Source organism: Scyliorhinus canicula, chromosome 1 (assembly GCF_902713615.1).
Source record: "Scyliorhinus canicula chromosome 1, sScyCan1.1, whole genome shotgun sequence".
Classification (NCBI taxonomy): domain Eukaryota; kingdom Metazoa; phylum Chordata; class Chondrichthyes; order Carcharhiniformes; family Scyliorhinidae; genus Scyliorhinus; species Scyliorhinus canicula.
In genome coordinates this window covers 89,085,685-89,110,138 of record NC_052146.1, presented here as the reverse complement: position 1 = coordinate 89,110,138, position 24,454 = coordinate 89,085,685, and positions in this window count along the sequence as shown.

Sequence of the window (24,454 nt, the reverse complement as noted above, 5' to 3'; positions counted from 1 at the left end):
GCTTGGGTCACTGTCTGTGCGGATGGCCGATGCGGAGATGAAGCCCCCCGTGCACATGCACCAACTTGCGCCGGCCAGCGGAGGCCGTTCGGCACCGGTTGGCGTGGCACCAAGCCCCATCCCCGCTGGCCGGCACGGCGCAAACCACTCCTGGGCTGACCTAGCCCCTGAAGGTGCGGAAGATTCCGCACCTTTGGAGCGGCCCGACGCTGGAGTGGTTCACGCCACTCCTCGGTGCCGGGAACCCCCCCCCCCGGCCGGGTAGGGGAGAATCCCACCCCTTGTGTCTGCTGCTATTCTTTTTCTAGATTATAGCGGTCATGGGTTTGGAAGTTGCTGTCTAACGAGGCTTGAAGTTCCTACAGTGCACCTTGTAGATGGTATACGCGGCTGCCACTGTTCATCAGTGGTGGAGGGAGTGAATGTTTGTTGATGGGGTAGCAATCAAGTGAGCCGCTTTTCCCTGGATGGTGTCGAGCTTCTTGGTTGCGGTTGGAACTGCACTCATCCAGGCAAGCCAAGTGTACTCCATCAAATTCCAGATGTACACCTTGTAGATAGTGGACACGCTTTGGGGAATGAGGAGGTATGTTTCCTGCCATAGGTTTCCTAGCTTCTGACTTGCTCTTGTAGCCATAATATTTATATATAGTCCAGTTCAGTTTCTAGTCATTTGTAACCTCAGGATGTTGACAGTGGGTAATGGTAATGACATTGAATCCTTTGGGGTGATGGTTAGATTCTCTCTTGTTGGAGGTAGTCATTATCCGGCACTTTTGCGGCGTGACTGTTACTTACCACTAGTCAGCTCAAGCCTGGATATTGTTCCCAAACCCCAACAGTGGCTACGATACTGGACTGAAATCCCAATATTTTGGTTCATTTGTAAGATTGTGCAGAAAGAATGATTCACTCCAGGAGTGATTGCATGAAGAAATTGGGCTTGGTTGTTTTTAAAACAAAACTTTATGATGAGTATAATGTTATTTTTTTAAACTTTATACCCAAAAAGAACAGCTTACAATTACCCCTTAAACACTACTACTCAATTTCCCATTAAACAACAAGAAACATAGATCTCTCAATCTACCTTACTGTGGGAGAATTGTGGGCTCAGCATTAGGCAGATTAGAATTCAACTCCTCTCTCCAAAGTTTTGTCCAAATATTTGCCCCTCTAAAGCTGTTCATAATGTTTCTCTGCCTTCCTTCGCTCCACCCAGCAATGACCTCATTTCCCCAAGCTGAAAACCAAAATATCTCTGCAAGCTGTAAAGTACATTAACTCCTCAAGGACTTGCCCAGTCAAACAACAGTCCATTATTCCACACTGAAAAGCACATTCCTTTGTCAATTTCACCTGCTGGCTGCTAACAGATCTCAGTCCCTGCAAAACAGAACTCCTTTTTTTAAAAACACATGACCACTGCAGTCAAACACACTCTAACCCCAGGCATTTAACACTTAAATTGCCCAATACTTAGAATCCAATATTCCTAATGTCTTCCAGTCGTCACACACCTCACCTCTGGACTTCAGTACATTATATGTTTAAACCAAAGCTGTAATGAGGTCAGGAGCGGAGTGGTCCTGGTGAAACCAAACTGAGCGTTAGTGAGTAGAATATTACAAAATAAATGTTGCTTAATAGCGCTGTTGATGACCCCTTACATCACTTTACTGATGATCGTGAGTAGACGGATGGGGTGGTAATTGGTTGGGTCGGATTTGTCCTGTTTCCTGTGGACCAGATGTGTTGTCTAGACAGGTGCCAATGTTGTAGCTGTACTGGTGCAAATGTTGTAGCTCTACTGGAAGAGCTTGGCTAGGTGCACAAGTCTTCAGTATTATTGCCAGAATGCTGTTAGGACGTATCGACAGCAGTATCCAGTGCTTTCAGCCATTTCTTGATATTACGTGGAGCAAATTGATTTAAGGCTGGCATCCATGACACTGGGGACATCTAGAGGAGGCCAAGATGAATCACCACTCGGCACTTCGAACCTAAGATGGTTGCAAATGCTTCAGCCTCATCCTTTGCACTGATATACTGAGGGCTCCCCCATTATCGAGGATGGGGATATTTGTGCAGCCTCGTCCTCCGGTGAGTTATCAATTTTTATATAAAAGGAAATGAGGGTTATGCTGATGGACTTAGATGAGGAAAGATGTGAGGAGGCTCAAATGGAGTATGAATGCTGGCATGGGCTGGTTGGGCAGAATGTCCTGTTAATGTATATTCTATGTCATTCCATATAATCTTTTGGAGAAGGTGAGCTAAGAAGAGAGGCTAAGGTGATTGTAGGGAAAGCACTCCAGCTCCTCTTGGTCCACAAGTCGTATTGAAAAGGCACCTACCTGGCACTTGCTGCCTCCCTTCAGCCGCTGAGTTTCTGGAGTCCTGGGAAACTGGTCTTCAAGCTTAAATCTGGAACCAAGATAAAAAGTTAGGCAATTAGCCTTATTAAAATATGTTAATGACCATCCCACCTCAGGAAAGGAACTTTGACACCCAGTCCCCAAGCCACCTCTGCTAAAACCAGACGTGGGCATTTTGGGGGTGGATTAGGCTTGTTTCCATTATTATATTTTTAACCCCCGACTGCCTCGCTTCCATTTAATTTTGTGAGTTAAAATTACCACCACCACTCACCCTCCTCCCCAACCTTTCCTGGTGAAACAAATAGAAATACAGATTGACTAAATAATAGGAAGATTGGATTGAAGATTGGCTAGATAACAGGAAACAAAGGGCAGGATTTCTGTGATGCACGATCAATTGCACAAAGATGAGAGTTGAATACAACTGAGGCTTTATTGCTCTAAGATGTGAGGCATCCCACAGCAGCTGACAAAATGGCTGCTACATGAAGGACTCACATATTTATACTCTGCCTACTGGGCTGAGCCAGCAGGCAGGGACTACCGCCGTACCATACCATACATCACCTAATATAGGAGCAACAGTGGTTTACCACATTCTGGACCCCTTGTATTGTGTTTTGCAGTCGCAGAGGTGGCTCATCAATGGCTGGCAATGGGGGCTCGGCGTCAGTAGGACCGGCAGATCCTGCCGGCGGGAACGGCCAGAAAATCCCACCCAGAGAGTTGGCATAAATGGGTCTTTTTCCGACTGGGAGGATGTAACGAGAGGTGTGCCACACGGATCAGTGCTGAGGACTCAACTTTTAAAATTTATATAAATGACTTGGATGAAGGGACTGAAGGGGTGGTTGCTAAATTTTCTGCCGACACCAAGATGATTAGGAAAATAAATTGTGAAGAGCACGTAAGGAGCTGCTGCAAGGGACATAGGTTAAGTGAGTCCGGACAATCTGGCAAATGGAGTAGAATGTGGGCAAATGTGAAATTGTCCATTTTGACAGGAAGAATAAAAAAGCTTATTATCTAAATGGTGAGAGATTGCCAAGCTGTGAGGTCTAATGTGATTTGGGTGTTCTCGTGCATAAATCACAAAAGGCTAGTATACAGGAGGCACAGCAAATAATTGGGAAAGCTAATAGAATGATACCATTTATTATGAGGAGAATTGATTATAAAAGTCGGGATGTTATGCTTTAGTTGTCCAGGGCACTGGTAAGACCACATCTGGAATATTATGTACAGTATTGGTCTGCTTATTTAAGGAAAGATGTAAATGAATTGGAAGCAGTTTAGAGAAGGTTTACTAGACTAATACCTGGAATAGTCAGCTTGTCATATGAGGAAACTAGAGTTTAGAAGAGTAAGAGGTGACTTGATTGAAACCTTAAGATGCTGACGGGTATTTACATGGTGGCTATGGAGAGGATACCTCCTGTTGTGGGAGAATCTAGAACTAGAGGTCCTTGTTTAAAAATAGGGGGTCGCTCATTTAAGACAGAGATGAGGAGAACCTTTTTCTCTCAGAGGATTACAAGTCTTTGGAATTCTCTTCCTCAAAAGGCAGTGGAAGCAGAGTCTTTGAATAGTTTTAAGGCAGAGCTAGATAGGTTCTTGATTAATGAGGGGGTGAAAGGTTATGGGGGGTTGGTAGAGATGTGGGGTTGAGGTTACTGTCAGATCACCATGATCTTATTGAATGGCGGAGCAAATTCGAGGGACCGAATGGCCTCCTCCTGCTCCTAATTCTTATGCAAGACATTGCGATTGAACTAGGTTCTCTGAACATGCTGGAGAATTGGCCTGCAATTATTTTAGGTAGTTTGACTGGTTGTGGCACCCAGAACTGTCAAATAAAGCAATGAGAGTATTTCTCACATTTATACCTGTTTAAAGTGGCTCCATAAGTCTGCTTGCACAGCTTTCCCATCAAAACAAAAGAACACAACCAAGGTAAAATGGAGAGCAACGTAATGTGCATTTCTGTCAAAGATCAACCTCAGGATTGATAGGAAAAGAATCAGAGATACAAGCAGTTCCATTAACTATTAGGAATTGTGTCATACATCTTCCTTTGTTCTTTCCCAGTCCAGAATCTCTAAACTCAAAAATATTATTTTAGAAATCAGGGAAACACATCTTTTATCATCCGAAGTTCCAAATATTTCCCAGGGAACATACCCTTGGAACTACCCTCTTCCTCGTTTCCCTGGAGAATCTTGTCTTCTGGTTTTGTCTTTTTGTATTCTGAAAAGATTCAACATTCAACGGTTGAAAACCTCTGGTACAGATAATCCTTATAAAATCAGCGACCATATTTCTTTTGATAAGTGGTAAAAGACATTGTGCCTAGAAGGTCACAGTCTGTAACATTCTGTTTTCAGTTATTTTTGTGGAATATGAACCACGTAAGTGTTAAATATGGCCATTGTTAGCTTCTACTTATTCTATGTAGAGTTTACTATCTAAGAATTACAACATTCCATTGGAACAGTAAGAATTAAAATGGACCGAGCTTTGGCAGAATAATGGTATCATTAGCATTCAGCAATCTCAGTCCTGTCTGCTAAAAGTGAGCCTGCAACTAATGAGACATCATCTTAACTGTGCAGTGTAATATTATTGCATGAAGGTCACATTTTAAGGTTCTCAAACCAGGTCATTTCCCCCAGGGCAGCTTGCAATTCTACAAACTGTGATACCGGGAGACAACCTTGTCCAGCCATTTCAACTTACTGCAAAAGATAAAAATGTTAATTTTGGAATGTCTGTTCAGCAGGCTGCATACAATGTACTGCCTATCGCTTTTCACATTTGTGTTTGGTCCACTTTTGTGGTATGTGAATTTGCAAAGTGGTCGGCCCTGCTTCTTTTTAAAGTCTAGGTCTCCCACAAGACAAGATTACAGGCAATAATCAAGTTTACAGCCTCTCCAGCAATGATGTTTATCAGTTATAATAGCTATAACCACTAGATTCATCAGGATTATCTTTGAAATCAATGGCACTACTTTGAATGAGTGTTACCGCTGCTGATTGCATGTGACCAAACTATTTGTGCACGTTAGGTGGATTGGCCATGCTAAATTGTCTCTTTGTGTGCAAAGATGTGCAGGCTAGGTGGATTGGCCATGATCAATGTGTGGGGTTACGGAAATAGACCGGCAGAGTGGGCCTAGGTAGAGTGCTCTTTTGGCGGGGTTGGTGCAAACTCGATGGGCTGAATGGCCTCCTTCTGCACTGCAGTGATTCTATGGTTTCTATGATCCCTCTCTTGTTGGCAGTTCGCAAACACCTTTGCGTTCATCATCTCTTCCCTGTCTACTCTTCCCCTTAGTCACATTGAGTTTATTGTCTCGTACCTTACTGGCTTTAGTTGCTGCTACGGGGGAAGCTTCGGCAGCAATGGTATGGGAAGCGTTGAAGGCAGTAATTAGGGGGAGCTAATTTTGATATGGGCTCATAGGGAGAAGGTGGAGTGGATAGAGATGAATAGGCTGGTGAGGGAAATACTCCAGGTGGAAAGAAGGTATTCTGAAGCCCCGAAGGTGTGGTTGTTGAAGGAGTGGCAGATGGAGTTTGGTCTGCTATCCACAGGAAAGGCGGTGGGGCAGTTGAGGAAGGCAAGGGAGGTGATATATGAGTATGGAGAGAAGGCCAGTAGGATGTTAGCACACCAGCTAAGGAAGACGGAGGCAGCCAGGAGATAGGAAGAGTGAAGGACAGAATGGGGGAACATGGTCTTGGACCCAGCAGGGGTGAATGGGGTGTTTAAGGAGTTTTACAGTCGGCTGTACAGGTCAGAACCCCCAGCTGGATGGAGGGGATGAGGCAGTTTTTGGAATGGTTGGAGTTTCCGAAGGTGGAGGAAGGGTTAGTGGAGGGGTTGGGAATTCCGATCGCGTTTGTGGAAGTAGTAGAGAGATTGGAAGCCATACAGTTGGGCAAGGCCCCAGAATGGCTACCTAGTGGAATTCTACAAGATGTTCTCTGGGATACTGGGCCCACTGCTGGTGAGGGCATTTAACGAGGCAAGGGAGCGAGGTGTCCTTCCCCCAACAATGTCACAGGCTTCAATATCATTGATCCTGAAGTGAGAGAAGGACCCAGAGCAATGTGGGTCATACAGACCAAACTCCATACTGAATGTCGATGCCTAATTGTTGGCCAATATTTTGGCCTCAAGGATAGGGGACTGTGTTTCGGTGGTTAGAGGGGAAGACCAGATGGGGTTTGTTAAAGGCAGGCAGCTAACGACCAACGTTAGAAGGCTCTAAATGTGATCATGATGGCCTCTGAGGGGACGGAGGCGGAGGTAGTAGTCGCTATGGACGCAGAAAAGGTCTTCGACCGGGTGGAATTATTTGTGGGAGTTGCAGTGGTGGTTTGGGTTTGGGCGGGGCTTTATTGACCACACACTCGACACCGGTGCCTGGTATACCAGGCACCAGTGGCGAGTGTGCAGACGAATCGGCTGAGTTTGGACTAGGACTTTAAGAGTTCGGATTTTAGGGGCAGCACGGTAGCATAGTGGCACAAATTTGGGGGCATTGGTAACGGCTCCTCTGCAGTTCTTGCCGGCCTGGTACCCCACAAGCCCGGTGGTGGTGGCAGATCTGAGAGTCTGGGAGCTGTGGTGAAAAAATATGGGAGTGGAGGGAGCATCGGTGCGGGTTCCAGTTTGTTGTAATCACCGGTTTGTCCCTGGGAGGCTGGATGGGGGGTTTCGGAGGTGGCAGAGAGTAGGGATTGAGAGGCTGGGGAATCTATTTATTGATGGGAGCTTTCCACCTTTAGAGGATTTGGAGGAGGAGTTTGAATTGCAGGGAGGGAATGGGTATCGATATCTGCAGATTTTGAGCGAAGGCAGGTTGCGACCTTTCCGCTTCTGCAGCCACAGAGGATACAGGACAAGGTAGTTTCTAAAATGGGGATGGGTGAGGAGAAGGTTTGGATATCTATAAAGAACTCATGGAGTGGGAGGTAACTCAGATAGGTGAGCTAAAGTGTAAATGGGAAGATGAGCTGGGAGTTGAGGTAGAGGTGGGTTTACATAGAACATAGAACGATACAGCGCAGTACAGGCCCTTCGGCCCACGATGTTGCACCGACATGGGAAGTCAAAAACTAAAGGCCATCTAACCTACACTATGCCATTATCATCCATATGCTTATCCAATAAACTTTTAAATGCCCTCAATGTTGGCAAGTTCACTACTGTTGCAGGTAGGGCATTCCACGGCCTCACCACTCTTTGCGTAAAAAACCTACCTCTGACGTCTGTCCTATATCTATTACCCCTCAATTTAAGGCTATGTCCCCTCGTGCTAGCCACCTCCATCCGCGGGAGAAGGCTCTCACTGTCCACCCTATCTAACCCTTTGATCATTTTGTGTGCCTCTATTAAGTCACCTCTTAACCTTCTTCTCTCTAACGAGAACAACCTCAAGTCCATCAGCCTTTCCTCATAAGATTTTCCCTCCCATACCAGGCAACATCCTGGTAAATCTCCTCTGCACCCGTTCCAAAGCTTCCACGTCCTTCCTATAATGAGGTGACCAGAACTGTACGCAATACTCCAAATGCGGCCGTACCAGAGTTTTGTACAGCTGCAACATGACCTCATGGCTCCGGAACTCAATCCCTCTACCAATAAAGGCCAACACACCATAGGCCTTCTTCACAACCCTATCAACCTGGGTGGCAACTTTCAGGGATCTATGTACATGGACACCGAGATCCCTCTGCTCATCCACACTGCCAAGAATTTTACCATTAGCCAAATATTCCGCATTCCTGTTTTTCTTTCCAAAGTGAATCACCTCACACTTCTCTACATTAAACTCCATTTGCCACCTCTCAGCCCAGCTCTGAAGCTTATCTATGTCCCTCTGTAACCTGCAACATCCTTCCACACTGTCTACAACTCCACCGACTTTAGTGTCGTCTGCAAATTTACTCACCCAACCTTCTGTGCCCTCCTCTAGGTCATTTATAAAAATGACAAACAGCAACGGCCCCAGAACAGATCCTTGTGGTACGCCACTCGTAACTGAACTCCATTCTGAACATTTGCCATCAACCACCACCCTCTGTCTTCTTTCAACTAGCCAATTTCTGATCCACATCTCTAAATCACCCTCAATCCCCAGCCTCCGTTTGTGGGAGGATGCTCTGAACAGAGTCAACAATCCTCATCATGTGCCAAGCTCAGCCTGATATAATTCAAGATGGTTCACCGGGCACACATGATGGTAGCCCGCATGAGCAAGTTTTTTGGGATAGAGGGCAAGTGTGTGAGGTGTGCAGGAGGGCCAGCAAACCATGTCCATATGTTTTGGGCATGTCCGAAGCTTAGGAGATACTTGCAGGGATTTGCGGATGTCATGTCCACGGTACTAAAAACAAGGGTGGTGTTGAGTCCAGAGGTGGCATTCTTTGGAGTGTTGGAATACCTGGGAGTCCGGGAGGTAAGAGAGGCTGACATTTTGGCCTTTGCATCATTGGTAGATTGGAGACGGATCTTATTAACGTGGAGAGACTAGAAGCCCCCAAAATCAGGGGTGTGGGTTAGTGACATGGCTGGGTTTCTCAGACTTGAGAAAATTAAGTTCATCCTGAGAGGATCAATGTTAGGGTCCGCCCGGGGGTGGCAGCCGTTTATCGACTTCTTCAGAGAAAACAAAACTGTCAGCAGATTCAATAGGGGGGGGGGGGGGGGGGGGGGGGGGAGGTGCTGGTGTTAGCGGGTAGGGGGGAGTTAGTCTATTTTGTGTTTAGAGTAGGCAGGAACAAGGGTGATGCACGATCAATTGCACAGAGACGAGCGTTGAATACAACTGAGGCTTTATTACTCTTAGATGAGTGGTCTCCTACAGCAGCTGGCGAAATGGCTGCTGTACAGGGAGCAGACATATTTATACTCCGCCTACTGGGTGGAGCCAGCAGGCAGGGACTACCGCCATACCTGTAGTACAGGGTCTTACCACACATCTCCTAATATACACAACAATGGTGATTACCACATTTATCCCCTGTTAAAATTGAGTCCGGCGGGGATGGCGGAGAACTATATACAGAGCAAGTTTAATATACAGAGGCAAAACATTTTTTTGTTGAAGTCCAGTACATGGTGCTTTAACAGTCACGAACCAATTACAGGTTTAGCCGGTCCGGGGCCTTAATGTGACGTTGGGAGCGACACAGTGATGGCGGGCGATTCCGGTGGTGGTCTGATCCTCGGTGACTCCAGGAGCGTGCCGAAATCCTCTTCATCCTCGGGCGTGGGCAGAGGAAGGACGGATGGTCCTGGTTGGGGGGGGGGGGGGGGTGGTGGTGCTGCTGGATGCGCGGGGGGAGGGGTGGGTGGTGCCAGGCCGGAGGTTTGTGTGTGTGTGTGTGTGTGTGTGGAACCTGCTGATGCCTTCCCGAAGCAGCCGCTGGACCTAGGACCTCATGAAGGTCCTGTCCTGGGTGCTGTACCATCGGCGGTAGCTGCTGTAGGAGGCCACACATCTTAGAGTAATAAATTGATGCATGATCAATTGCACAGAGACGAGCGTTGAATACAACTGAGGCTTTATTACTCTAAAATGTGTGGCCTCCTACAGCAGCTGGTGAAATGGCTGCTGTACAGGGAGCACACATATTTATACTCCGCCTACTGGGTGGAGCCAGCAGGCAGGGACTACCTCCGTACCTGTAGTACAGGGTCTTACAACACATCTTCTCATATACACAACAGTGGTGATTACCACAAAGGGGAGATGGAGGGATGTGTTACGCACTGAACTATGTGTACATTTGTATTTGTATTGTTTATTGTTATAAAATCATAAATGCCTTAATAAAAATTTAAAAAAAAAAAGAAGTGAGTGCTCCTGGTGATTTGCACTTTGCTCCTCACTTTGAGGTTAGTTGGCCTACCTTGCATCGCACAGCACTCACTGGAATCAGCGGCAGGTTTACACATACGACACTACATCACTTTCAGGAGATTGTCACAAGAAAGTATCTACCTATCAGACAGGTGGAAAGGCAGGGGTGGGTTTTAATCAACAGCAGGATGAGGGTTGTGCTGAGGGTACAAGTGGGGAAGGTTGCACTCAGACACACGGCTGGGAGGTGGAGGGAGGGGTATGGTATATGTTGAACAGTGTTAGTGGCTTCAAAGTGGGGAGGGGTGAGGTCGGAAGCACATCCACTTCCAAATTTTCAGGGTCTAACAAATGTACATATGCCAGAATCCAAGATGGAGGAATACAGGTAAAAGATTAAGAGGTCTGTGAGGGAGGAAAACATGAACATGAAGCTCCTCCAGGATGACGGAGATCGATGTATCTGGTGTATAACATCGGTATAACGCCAACCAACGTTACACACCAGATACATCGATGACATTTTTTCCTTTGGACCCACGGTGAAGAATCACTGAAACAACTACAAAATGACATCAATAAGTTCCATCCCACCATCAGACTCACCATGGACTACTCTCCAAAATCGGTTGCGTTCTTGGACACACTCATCTCCATCAAGGATGGTCACCTCAGCACTTCGCTTTATCGCCAGCCCATGGATAACCTCACGATGCTCCACTTCTCCAGCTTCCACCCTAAACACATTAAAGAAGCCATCCCCTATGGACAAGCCCTCTGTATACACAGGATCTGCTCAGACGAGGAGGAACGTAACAGACATCTACAGACACTGAAAGATAAGATGCTCTTGTACGAACGGGATATGGCTCGACTCATCGATCGACAGTTCCAACGTGCCACAGCAAAAAACCGCACCGACCTCCTCAGAAGACAAACACGGGACACAACCGACAGAGTACCCTTCGTCGTCCAGTACTTCCCCGGAAAGGAGTAACTGCAACATCTTCTTCGGAGCCTTCAATACGTCATCGATGAAGATGAACATCTTGCCAAGGTCATCCCCACACCCCCACTTCTTGCCTTCAAACAACCGCACAACCTCAAACAAACCATTGTTTGCAGCAAACTACCCAGCCTTCAGAACAGCGACCATGACACTACACAACTCTGCCATGGCAATCTCTGCAAGATGTGCCCCTTCATTGACATGGGTACCACCATTACACGTGAGAACACCACCCACCAGGTACGTGGTACATACTCGTGCAACTCGGCCAATGTTGTCTACCTCTTACGCTGCAGGAAAGGATGTCCCGAAGCGTGGTACATTGGCGAGATCATGCAGATGCTGTGACAACGGATAAACGGGCATCGCGCAACAATCGCCAGGCAGGAATGTTCCCTTCCAATCGGGGAACACTTCAGCAGTCAAGGGCATTCAGCCTCCGATCTCCGGGTAAGCGTTCTCCAAGGCAGTCTTCAGGACGTGCAACAACGCAAAATCGCCGAGCAGAAACTTATAGCCAAGTTCCGCACAAATGAGTACGGCCTCAACCGGGATCTTGGATTTATGTCGCATTACATTCATCCCCCACCATCTGGCCTGGGCTTGCGAAATCGTAACAACTGTCCTGGCTTGAGACAATTCACACCTCTTTAATGTGGATCTAGATCTGGATCTGTAACGACTTCAGTACCTGCAAATGTCCTCATTCAAAGCATTGTCTTGCATCTTTGACTTTGTCTATAAATATGTTTCTGGAATATACCTATTCATTCACCTGAGAAAGGAGCAGCGCTCCGAAAGCTAGTGTTTTGAAACAAACCTGTTGGACTTTAACCTGGTGTTGTAAGACTTCTTACTGTAAAAAAATAAACTAAAGAGAATCTCCGGAGGGGAGGGCTCTGTGGGCTGAGTGGAGGGCAGCTGCATGCGCTGAGTTGGAGGGTGGGAAATGAAGATTAAAGGGGCACCAATTTGAACTGTGCATTCCGCATTCCCAAATGAGGACAGAGGCCCTACTGAGACATGATGGCAACTTTTCAATGACAGTGCAGGGAATCGGGAAAGTGAAGCAATGATGCCCATTCATGCAAGACCAATCCCACAAAGTGGCACTGATCGATCTCCTTGCCTAAACCCCTTGTTCGTAGCCTGGAAATTCCCCAGAGTGATAACGAAGTCCAGAGCAATTGGGTGGCTGGACAAGCTCCAGAAGCTTGTTGGAAAGTTGGTGTTGGACGGTTCACAGAAGGAAAGCCTCAGATCTGCCTCAAATAATCTATTTTTCCTGACGAAACATTTACCCTCATGTTCATTTCAAAGACTGTAGTATTAGAGGGCAGGTAATGAGGATTCCAGCACCTGAGCTGAAAACAGCACATCCAAGCACCAGTTCAAAGCAATGCCCAAGCAGCCAGTCATGTTGTCTGTGTGTGTGTGTGAGCAGAGCGGGGGGTGGGGGGGGGGGGGGGGGGGGGGGGGAGAGTCATGGGAACCTTCATTCACACCCCACACTGACCATCATTTCAGGGGCAAGTACTTTCTGACCCGGGAATAAAGCTGTAAAACCCAGATTCTTGCTGAATCATTGACAGAAAGAGGACCTTTAGAGACTAATGCTGACGCTTTCATCTATCTCATTGGTATTCCAGAGAGGAACCCACCAGGAAGATGGAGGTTGTAAAAGCCGGTTACTCACATTTGCCACATACTCTAGGAACTGGAGTCACAGTTATTGGGAGAACATTCATTATCGGTGGCTGTAAAATTAAAAGCTGCTCAGAACTTCCATTCCAGTGGCTCCTTCTTTTTTTTTTGAAATAATTTTTATTGAAAAATTTTGAATTTATACAACAATAACACACCATAGTAAAATACCAAAAATAACAATAATATTAACAATCAGAAACATTCGCCCCACCTCCATGAACAACACAGCATTTTAACAACGCAAATTAACACAATATAAAGTTACAGAATAGACACTACAATAAGGAACACCCCCCCCCCCCCCCACCCCCCGGGTTGCTGCTGCTATTGACCAAGTTACCTATCTTTGAGCCAGGAAGTCCAGAAAAGGCTGCCATCGTTTATAGAACCCTTGTATTGATCCTCTCAGAGCAAATTTGACCCTTTGCAATTTTATAAATCCCGCCATGTCACTGATCCGTGTCTCCACACTTGGGGGCCTTGCATCCTTCCACTGTAGCAGAATCCTTCGTCGGGCTACTAGGGACGCAAAGGCCAGGACACCGGCCTCTTTCGCCTCCTGCACTCCCGGCTCTACCGCAACTCCAAAAATCGCGAGTCCCCACCCTGGTTTGATCCTGGATCCAACGACCCTCGACACCGTCCCCGCCACCCCCTTCCAGAATTCTTCCAGTGCTGGGCATGCCCAGAACATATGGGCGTGGTTCACTGGACTCCCCGAACATCTGGTGCACCTGTCCTCACCCCCAAAGAACCTACTCATTCTAGTACCGGACATGTGGGCCCGGTGCAGCACCTTAAATTGGATGAGACTAAGCCTCGCACATGAGGAGGAAGAGTTGACTCTCTCCAAGGCATCCGCCCAAGTCCCGTCCTCTATCTGCTCCCCAAGTTCCTCCTCCCATCCAGTGGCTCCTTCTAAGGTCCCAGTGATAATCTCTGTGAAATCTCCCAAGCATCCTTGCACAAATGAATTTTTGGGGTCACAGACACCATTTTGCCAAGGCCCACAATTATGTGAACGTCAACAGATATCAAACAAGCCAGGATGCCGGAACACTGGGATTTACTGAGATTGCCAGTGTCATGATAATTTCACTTTAAGAAATGCTTGGCTGCTCATGTTATTGCAGTGATGTCAGAGTGTGGCTGGAGCTGAGCTTTGGCTCTGCTTTTTAGTTTCACTTTGACAAAAGCTTGAGTGTGTCTGTGTTTTTTGGGTTTCAGTTTAGTGTTGGAGCTGCAGCCAGACAAAGAATATGTAATGTTGTTCTCTCTGCCACGTAAAGACTATCTCTTTATCATTTGGTGAATTCAGAGTGATAACTATTCTCAGTAGTGAATTTAAACATGATGTGCTTTGGTTAAAAGGTGTTTCTGTTGTCTTCTGGGTGTTGTTTGGGATTTTCTTAAGGATTACTTAGTGCTGTAGTCTTTGCGGGTGGTATTTGAATTAATGGTTACTAAGATGCTCACTGTATGTTTTAAGAAGGTTAACTTGAGTTCATAGAATAAACATTGTTTTGCTTTAACAAATACTGTTAGATGTCTTCTGCACCACACCTGTAGAATGGGCCGTGTGCTCCCCATACCACAATCTATTAAAAGTTGTGGGTCAGGTGTACTCCATGATACACTTTGGGGTTCTCTAAACCCTGGCCCGTAACACCAGGTTCCACAGGTGAAGGGAGCCATCAACAGCACTCATGTGGCTAGAAAAGCTCTATGGCAACAGGCACTGCACTACATAAACCAGGAAAGGCTACCACCACTCAATGTATAGCTGGTCTGTGACCAAAGGAAACTGATCATGCAGGTTCATGCCAAATACCCAGGAAGCTTCATGCATCAGCCAAGACTCATCTTGAGTAAACTGCAGATCACAGACATCTTAAAGACCACACGGGATCCAGGGTTGGCTCTTTGGTGACAAAGGATAACCACAAAGGACATGGCCGATATTGCGCAGCAGAGTGAAGACACAACGAGGCTCATGCTACTAGCTGAGCATTGGTGGAGCACACCATCGGCATCCTAAAGATGCAAATCTGCTGCCTGGACAGATCTGCTGGATCACTCCAGCATCATCCCCAGAGGGTCTCATGAATCATTGAGGCTTGCTACGCACAGCATAACCTGAATCTGCAAAGAGGGAGGACTTGCCAGATGACACGCAGCATGGTAGCACAGTAGTTAGCACTGTTGCTTCATAACTCCAGGGTCCCAGGTTCGATTCCGGCCTTGGGTCACTGTCTGTGTGAAGTCTGCGCGCGTTCTCCCCTTGTCTGCGTGGGATTCCTCCGGGTGCTCCGGTTTCCTCCCACAATCAAAAGATGTGCAGTTTAGGTGGATTGGCCATGCCAAATTCCCCTTCGTGTCCAAAAAGATTAGGTGGGGGAAACTTCCAGTGGCAGTTATGCAGCAGTAAGCCACACATGTGGGAGCTCCCGTTTGAAAGAGATTTTTCGGCTCTTTTGAGAGCCCAAAACGGAAATTTTTCGACGTCTCCCGGTGGGGGAAGGTGTGCTGAACGACTTTCCCTGCAGTCCATGACTCGAACTCGGAGTGGAAAGGTGGAAAAAACAGCAGCAGCTCCTCAGAAAAAACGGGGGAAGGGATCCAAGATGGCCACCGACAAAGCTCCAGAGGAGTGGAGACTCTGGGCCCAGAAACAACAAACTGATCTCCTGCGCTGCTTTAAAGAATTCAAGGATGAAGTACTGAGCTCTCTGCAGGAAACAAACAGAAGGCTGTCAGAGATTCAGTCCACCCAGGGTGCTGCCATCAAGAAGTTGCAGACGCAGGCCATTGAACGAGAGGAGGAGGCCGTGGTCCTCGTGAGTAAGGTGGAGGGGCACGAAGCACTCCACAAGAAGTGGCAGGAACGCTTCGAGGAGCTGGATCACCGCATGAGGCGGAAAAACCTGCGGATCTTGGGCCTTGCGGAGGGGCTGGAGGGATCGGACCTGACAGCCTATGTGGCTGTAATGCTGAATTCGCTAGTGGGGGCCGGGTCTCTCCATCTGCCCCTGGAGCTGGAGGGAGCACACAGAGTACTGGCCAGGAGGCCTAAGGAGAATGAACCCCCGCGTGCGGTGCTGGTGAGGTTCCACCGGTTCAGTGATCGGGACTGCGTGCTGCGCTGGGCCAAGAAGGTGAAGAGCAGCAATTGGGAGAATGGGGTAGTACGGATCTACCATGACTGGAGTGCGGAGGTGGCTAAGCGGCGGTCCGGATTTAATCGGACGAAAGAGGTGCTTTATAGAAAAAAGATAAAGTTCGGAATGTTGCAGCCCGCGCGCCTGTGGGTAACTTATTCGGACCGGCACCATTATTTCGATTCCCCGGAGGAGGCGTGGGCCTTCGTGCGGACGGAGAAACTGGACTTGAACTAGGGGTTGGGGGTTGCGAGGTCGGCTGTAAGATATTAGTGCTGGATTCGGCTGTTGCTGTGTTCTCTTTTTCTTCGATTTTTTTCGTCTTGTTTTAGTACTTTTGCAATTTTGATATGGTTATTTACGGAGGGGTTGTTCTGCTATGTTTTTGTTTTTGTGCTTGGGGCATTGTTTGGGCTGTGTATCTTGCGGGGAGGGTCGGGGGGGTATGTTGTATTCTATGTTGGAGTGGGGGTATGGAGGGGGGCTGATATTTGGGAGCTGCGTCAGAAGGGTGTGGTGGGGAAGGGCGAAAGCGCGGGCTTTCCTCTGGTTTCCCGCACTGCGGGGCTGGGGGGCGGAGACGGTGACGGGGGAGGTGGGGCCTTAACTGGTTCTTCCCCGCGCTGGAGCGGTGCCAGGAGGAGGGATAGGATGGGGGATGATCCCACTTCGGGAGGGGTCGGGCTATTGGCGGGAGTTTCCGGGGTCAGCAGAAGTTAGCTGACCCACGGAAGTACAATGGAGGACGGTTCGCGGCTGGGAGGGTTCCTAGCCTGGGGGGGAAGGGAGGGGGGGAAAGGGGAATACCGGGTTGCTGCTGGTAGGGGCAAGAAGGAGCTGGTGGGGGTTGGGGGGACAGAGGTGAGGGGTTGTCGCTATGGGGACGGGGTCGAGCAGGGGATGCTGGCCTGGGGCGGGCAGTCGATGGGCTATGGCTAGCCGACGGGGGAGGGGGGTGGGGCGCCCTCTGATCCGGTTGGTCACCTGGAATGTGAGAGGGTTGAATGGGCCGGTGAAGCGGTCAAGGGTACTGGCTCACCTGAAGGGGCTAAAGGCGGATGTGGCAATGCTGCAGGAGACCCACCTGAGGGTGGCGGACCAGGTCCGCCTGAGGAAGGGATGGGTGGGGCAGGTTTTCCACTCGGGGTTGGATGTGAGGAACCGGGGAGTGGCGATTCTGGTGGGGAAAAATGTGTTGTTTGAGGCATCGGAGGTGGTGGCGGATAAGGGGGGTAGGTATGTGATGGTTAGGGGCAGGCTGCAAGGAGAGAAGGTGGTACTGGCTAGTGTGTATGCCCCAAATTGGGACGATGCGGGCTTTATGAGGCGTATGTTGGGACGGATCCCGGATCTGGAGGCGGGAGGTCTGATCATAGGGGGGGACTTTAATACGGTGTTGGATCCTTCACTGGATCGGTCCAGCTCTAGGACGGGTAGGAGGCCGGCGGCGGCCAAGGTACTGAGAGGGTTTATGGATCAGATGGGTGGAGTGGATCCATGGAGGTTTGTGAGGCCGAGGGCACGTGAGTACTCTTTCTTCTCCCACGTACATAGGGTCTACTCTCGGATAGATTTCTTCGTGGTGAGTAGGGGACTGATTCCGAGAGTGGAGGAGGCCGAGTATTCGGCCATTGCAATCTCCGACCACGCTCCGCATTGGATAGAGTTGGAGATGGGGGAGGTGCGAGACCAACGTCCATTGTGGCGGTTCGATGTGGGGTTGTTGGCGGAGGAGGAGGTGTGTAGGAGGGTCCGGGCAAGTATTGAGGGGTATCTTGAGGTGAATGATATGGGGGAGGTTCAGGTGGGGATGGTCTGGGAAGCCCTGAAGGCAGTGATTCGTGGGGTGCTGATATCCATTCGGGCACACAGGGAGAGGAGCGAGAGGAGTGAGAGGGATAGACTGGTGGGAAAGATGCTGGAGGTGGACAGGAGGTATGCAGAGGCACCAGAGGAGGGACTGTTGGGGGAGAGGCGCAGCCTGCAGGCTAAATTTGATTTGCTGACCACTAGAAAGGCGGAGGCACAGTGGAGGAAGGCACAAGGGGCAGTGTACGAACATGGTGAAAAGGCGAGTAGGATGCTGGCTCATCAGCTCCGTAAGCGGGATGCGGCTAAGGAGATTGCTGGAGTGAGAGACAAGAGTGGGAATGTGGTGCGGAAGGGGGTAGAGGTGAATGAGGTCTTCAAGGACTTTTACGGGGAACTGTACCGGTCGGAGCCAACGGGGGAGAGGAGGGGAATGAAGAGGTTCCTCGACGGGCTTTCTTTCCCGAAGGTGCAGGAGGAGAAGATGGAGGGGCTGGGTGCGCCGATTGAGCTGGAGGAGCTAGTTAAGGGGATCGGGCAGATGCAGTCAGGGAAGGCACCGGGGCCGGATGGGTTCCCGGTGGAATTTTATAAAAAGTTCGTGGACCTAGTGGGCCCCTTGCTGGTGCGGACACTCAACGAAGCGTGGGAAGGGGGGACTTTGCCCCCGACGATGTCACGGGCACTGATCTCGTTAATTTTAAAGAAGGACAAGGACCCCCAGCAGTGTGGTTCATACAGGCCCATATCTCTCCTCAACGTGGATGCTAAGGTGCTGGCAAAAATCCTGGCCACCAGGATAGAGGACTGTGTGCCAGGGGTTGTGCATGAGGACCAGACAGGTTTTGTGAAGGGAAGGCAGCTGAACACGAATGTGCGGAGATTGCTGAATGTCATTATGATGCCGGCGATTGAGGGGGAGGCAGAGATAGTGGTGCCGCTGGATGCGGAGAAGGCCTTCGATAGAGTGGAGTGGGGGTACCTATGGGAGGTGTTGGGGAGGTTTGGATTTGGTGAAGGGTTCATTAGATGGGTAAGGCTGCTATATGAGGCCCCGATGGCGTGCGTGGCCACGAATAGGAGGAGGTCGGCGTACTTCCGGCTTTACCGAGGGACCAGGCAGGGTTACCCCTTGTCCCCCTTGTTGTTTGCACTGGCAATCGAGCCGCTGGCGATGGCATTGAGAGATTCAGAGAGGTGGAGAGGCTTGGTGCGAGGTGGAGAGGAACATAGGGTGTCGTTGTATGCCGACGACCTGTTACTGTATGTGGCGGACCCGGTGGGAGGGATGCCGGGAGTGATGGAGTTACTAGCCGAGTTTGGGACCTTCTCAGGTTATAAATTAAACTTAGGCAAGAGCGAGGTGTTTGTGGTGCACCCTGGAGACCAGGAGGAAGGAATTGGTAGGCTCCCGCTTAGGAGGGCAGGGGAGAGCTTTAGGTACCTGGGGGTGCAAGTGGCCAGGGACTGGGGGACTCTCCACAAGCATAACTTTACCAGACTGGTAGATCAGATGGAGGAGGAGTTCAGGAGGTGGGACATGCTGCCATTGTCGTTGGCGGGGAGGGTGCAGTCCGACAAAATGACAGTGCTTCCGAGGTTCTTGTTCCTTTTTCAGTGCCTGCCCATATTTATCCCCAGGGCCTTCTTTAGGAGAGTGACCGGCAGTATTCTGAGCTTTGTGTGGGCACATGGGACTCCGAGAGTGAGGAGGGTGTTCCTGGAGCGAGGAAGGGATAGAGGCGGGCTGGCGCTGCCCAACCTTCTGGGGTACTATTGGGCAGCCAATGTGTCAATGGTGCGTAAATGGGTGATGGAGGGGGGAGGGGCGGCATGGAAAAGAATGGAGATGGCGTCATGTAGAGGTACGAGCCTGGGTGCCATGGTAACGGCACCGTTGCCGCTCTCCCCCAAGAGGGTTACCACGAGCCCGGTGGTGGCGGCGACCCTAAGAATCTGGGGACAGTGGAGACGGCATCGGGGGGAAACAGGGGGCTCGATGGAGGCTCCACTGGGTGGCAACCATCGGTTCATCCCGGGGAACACGGATGGGGGATTCAGGGGATGGCAAAGGGCGGGCATCAGCAAATTGAGGGACCTGTTTATTGGCGGGAGGTTTGCGGGCCTGGGGGAACTGGAAGATAAATTTGGCCTTCCCCAGGGGAACATGTTCAGATACCTGCAGGTAAAGGCGTTTGCTAGGCGACAGGTAGAGGGATTCCCTTTGCTGCCCTCGCAGGGGACGATGGACAGAGTGCTTTCGGGGGTGTGGGTAGGAGAGGGGAAGGTGTCTGACATCTATAAGGTAATGCAGGAGGTGGAGGAGTCGTCAGTTGAGGAGCTGAAGGCTAAATGGGAGGAGGAACTCGGGGAGCAGATAGAGGACAGGACTTGGGCGGAGGCCTTGGAGAGAGTCAACTCTTCCTCCTCATGTGCGAGGCTTAGTCTCATCCAATTTAAGGTGCTGCACCGGGCCCACATGTCCGGGACTAGGATGAGTAGGTTCTTCGGGGGTGAGGACAGGTGCACCAGATGTTCGGGGAGTCCTGCGAACCACGCCCATATGTTCTGGGCATGCCCAGCACTGGAAGAATTCTGGAAGGGGGTGGCGGGGACGGTGTCGAGGGTGGTTGGATCCAGGGTCAAGCCAGGGTGGGGACTCACGATTTTTGGGGTTGGGGTGGAGCCGGGAGTGCAGGAGGCGAAAGAGGCCGGGGTCCTGGCCTTTGCGTCCCTAGTAGCCCGTCGAAGGATTCTGCTACAGTGGAAGGATGCGAGGCCCCCAAGCGTGGAGACCTGGATCAGTGACATGGCGGGATTTATAAAATTGGAAAAGGTCAAATTTGCCCTGAGAGGATCAACACAAGGGTTCTATAAACGGTGGCAGCCTTTTCTGGACGTCCTGGCTCAGAGATAGGTAACTGGGTCAATAGCAGCAGCAACCCGGGGGGGGAGAGGGGGGGGGGGTGCATTACTGTAGTGTTTATTCTGTAACTTTATAGTGTGTTAATTTGCGTTGTTGTTAAAATGCTGGGTTGTTCATGGGGATGGGGGCGAATGTATATGATTGTTAATATTATTGTTATTTTCGGTATTTTACTAAGGTGCGTTATTGTTGTATAAAATCAAAATTTCTCAATAAAAATTATTTAAAAAAAAAAAAGATTAGGTGGGGTTACTGAGTTACGGGGATAGGGTGGAGGTGTGGAAAAGAGAAGAGTCCGAGGGTGCTCTTTCCAAGGGCCAGTGCAGAATCGATGGACCAAATAGCCTCCTTCTGCGCTGTATGATCTATAATGAGTTGGAGGAGCTGCACGTCTCCTTCGATGAGAAGGACAGCAAAGGGAATGAAGGTGATGATTTCAAGGAAACCAGGTTGCAGTGAAAGAGGCCAAAGCACAGGCTAGATAAGGCCGGCGTGTGCGTGAGTCTCTGATAGCCATCAGATTCCACCAGGAGGATGGTGAGTTTCAGTGAGCACCCTCTTGGATTCCATTCTGGATCAGCATAAAGATCTGCATTGCTATTCTGCTAATTTCATCCATGCACAATGAATAATTGCGCATCAGACTCACATTGTCCTGATCCTTTGAAGAATGATGAACCTTCGGCAGCATGTGGCCTTGCTGAGGTGAGGTGTTAATTAGAGGAGGGTGTCCCAGTGCTTTGGCATCTTGAAGATGCGGTCAGGTGCCTGGACTGCTTTGGAGGGACCCTCCAATATGGCGCTAGGGGGTGTCACCCACATCGTAGCGGCCTGCTGCATCCTCCACAACAATGCATTGGGGAAGGAGGTTAAATGGCAGGCCGCCAAGAAGGAGGAGGATGCGGGGGAGGGTGAGGATGGGTAGGACATGGGGCCGGGCAGGCAGAGGAGGCTGCACGATGCATGCGCTAGAGCCAATATGCACAGGATGTTCTGAGCGCCTCCAGGTTCACCGACTTGGTGGGGTGGAGGGGGGGGGGGGGGGGGGGGGGGAGGGGGGGGCAGTGTGGCTGGCTAGGGTCACAGACACTGTATCCTACATCCCTCCCCTCACACCCGCAGCTTCCACTCTCCCGCCCCTGCAAACCCCTCTGTGATACATACCTACTGTACTACAAACCTGTGTTGGCAGTAACAGCAGGTCTGGTGCATGGAATAGAGGATGATGACAACCAGAATGGTTAGCACTGGCTGAACTGCGGTCCCTCAGCCAAGCCCAACCTCAAAACACGCCTATTACCCACTTCCCCATCCCCGGCCCTCTTCAGCCAGCCCAGACCAGCCCAGACCAGCCCATCCCTCATAGATGTTGTAACATGTACAGATTCATGCCCTAGCCCCTATCACTGAACTGTGCCCTGCACCCGTGCCAACTTAACTGGTGTCTAACGTTCTGGCTTATGGGCCTAACTCTACATCGATGTGGATCCCCAGACTGTACATCAGGAATGTAGGTGTCCTGCTTTGATTCCTGCTCTGTGACAAGGGTCCCCTATGGCAGGCATCTCCTGGGGTGACCGGGCTTGGATGGGCCTGATTGCTAATTGGGTGACATGGTGCTGCCCTGTTCTGCCCGCTGCCCATCATGCACCAGGGGCAGAAAAGATAAGAGTCCGATGTGTTGCTGTGTTCCGCACCTCCCCTGCGGGAGTCATCGGCATGGGCCCCATCGCCTCCTCCCTCGGGGTGCTCAATAGCCCCTGGGCTACTCCATGGGATGGGGATGCGAGCGTAGCAATCCCCTGAGGCTCCCTCTCCACCTGGCACAGCCAGTCCTGGAGGTCCACCATCGACTTGAGCAGGGTCTGCATGCTCGTGGCTATGGAGCACAGGGAGTGGATTATTTGCTTTTGGCACTGCGACATATCACCCATTGACTGTGCCATCACCTTCTGGGTCTGTGTCACATCAGTCAGTGACTGTGCCATCTCCTTCTGGGACTGGGCCATACCCCTCTGTCTGAGCGACGTTGGCCAATGCCTGGGGAATGTCGTCTCAGCTGTGTTCCATTGTGACTGGGCCATGCCCAGCAGCGCCTCTGCAATGTCCAGGTGGCTCTGGCACTTGGCTGCCTGTGAGAGGGCAGCCGTTCCTGGCCACCACCTGCACAGATTGCCCAGGCTTTGGAAATGCTGATCCATAGTCGAAATCCTTGCCCCCAAGGCCTCCACTGTGGATGCCACCCATGCGGTGTTGGGCTTGGTGGTACGCATTGTTGGCACCACCTCCTTCTCCTGCACGCAGTAGGACTCATCCAACTGCACCCGCAGATGCTGGATGTTCTACGCCAACCCCACATGTAGTCCCTGGCTCTGTGACTGTATCTCCACGATCAATGGGACTGTCCGTTCCAGAAACCCGAAACCCATCTGGACGGCAGTTAGTTCCTGGGGTCGGCCTGCCCTATAACCTTCCACCCTCTTGGGAGTTCCTACCTCCACTTGCTGTCTGGTGCATGTGCATGGTGCGCACTAGATAGTATCCCAGGAGCCCTTCACTAAAGTGCCCAACTGAGGTGAGTGTCTCTGGGATGGTGTAGGGTGTTGGAGACAGTTGTGACGGAAAATCTGTATTATTATCGGACTCGAGCTCCATGGTGTCCCAGGTCTCAGGTTGGATTGGATTGGGATGGATTTGTTTATTGTCACGTGTACCGAGGTACAGTGAAAAGTATCATTCTGCGTACAGTCTAGACAGATCCTTTCATGCATTAAAAAACATAGGACATATAATAAATACACAATGTAAAAACATAGACACAGACATTGGGTGAAGCAAACGGAGTGTAGTACTACTCAGTAGATCAGATGTGCGGAGAGATTAGTTCAGATCATAAGAGGATCATTCAGGAGTCTGGTAACAGCAGGGAAGAAGCTGTTTTTGAATCTGTTTGTGCGTTTTCTCAAATTTTTGTATCTGCTGCCCGATGGAAGAGGTTTGAAGAGAGAATAACCTGTGGGAGGGGTCTTTGATTATGCTGCACGCTTTCCCAAGGCAGTGGGAGGTATAGACAGAGTCAATAATGGGAGGCATTTTTGTATGATGGAACGAGCTGTGCTCATGACTGTAGTTTTTTTACAGTCTTGTGGAAAATAGAAAGCAACAGTGTTAGATGGTCTGACAGCCCAGGGTATTGGTCTCTGGTGACCCCAGTGGCCAGGGCACCCAGCCATGGCGGCCGGTATGGGTTCCGGCATGTGGTGCAGGGTGAGGGGGGTATGGTTACGGGTGTGTGGAACAGGAGTTGGTGCCATGGACACAGTGCTGCCTACACATCCTGGGCCCCCTGAGAAGGTTGGGCATTTTGTTCCTGCATTGCTGACCGGTCCGGATGGTGTTGCACATGGCGCTGACCACCTCTGCCACCTGTGCCCAGGCACAGCGAACTGCAGTGGGTGGCAGCCTCCTTCCCAGGCCGGGGTATAGGGTTGCCAGCCTCTCCTCCACGGTATCCAGCAAGGTCTCCAGTTTGGGGTCCGTGAAATTTGGTGCCTCTCTCCTCACTGCCAGCTTGTTGGTTGGTACGGT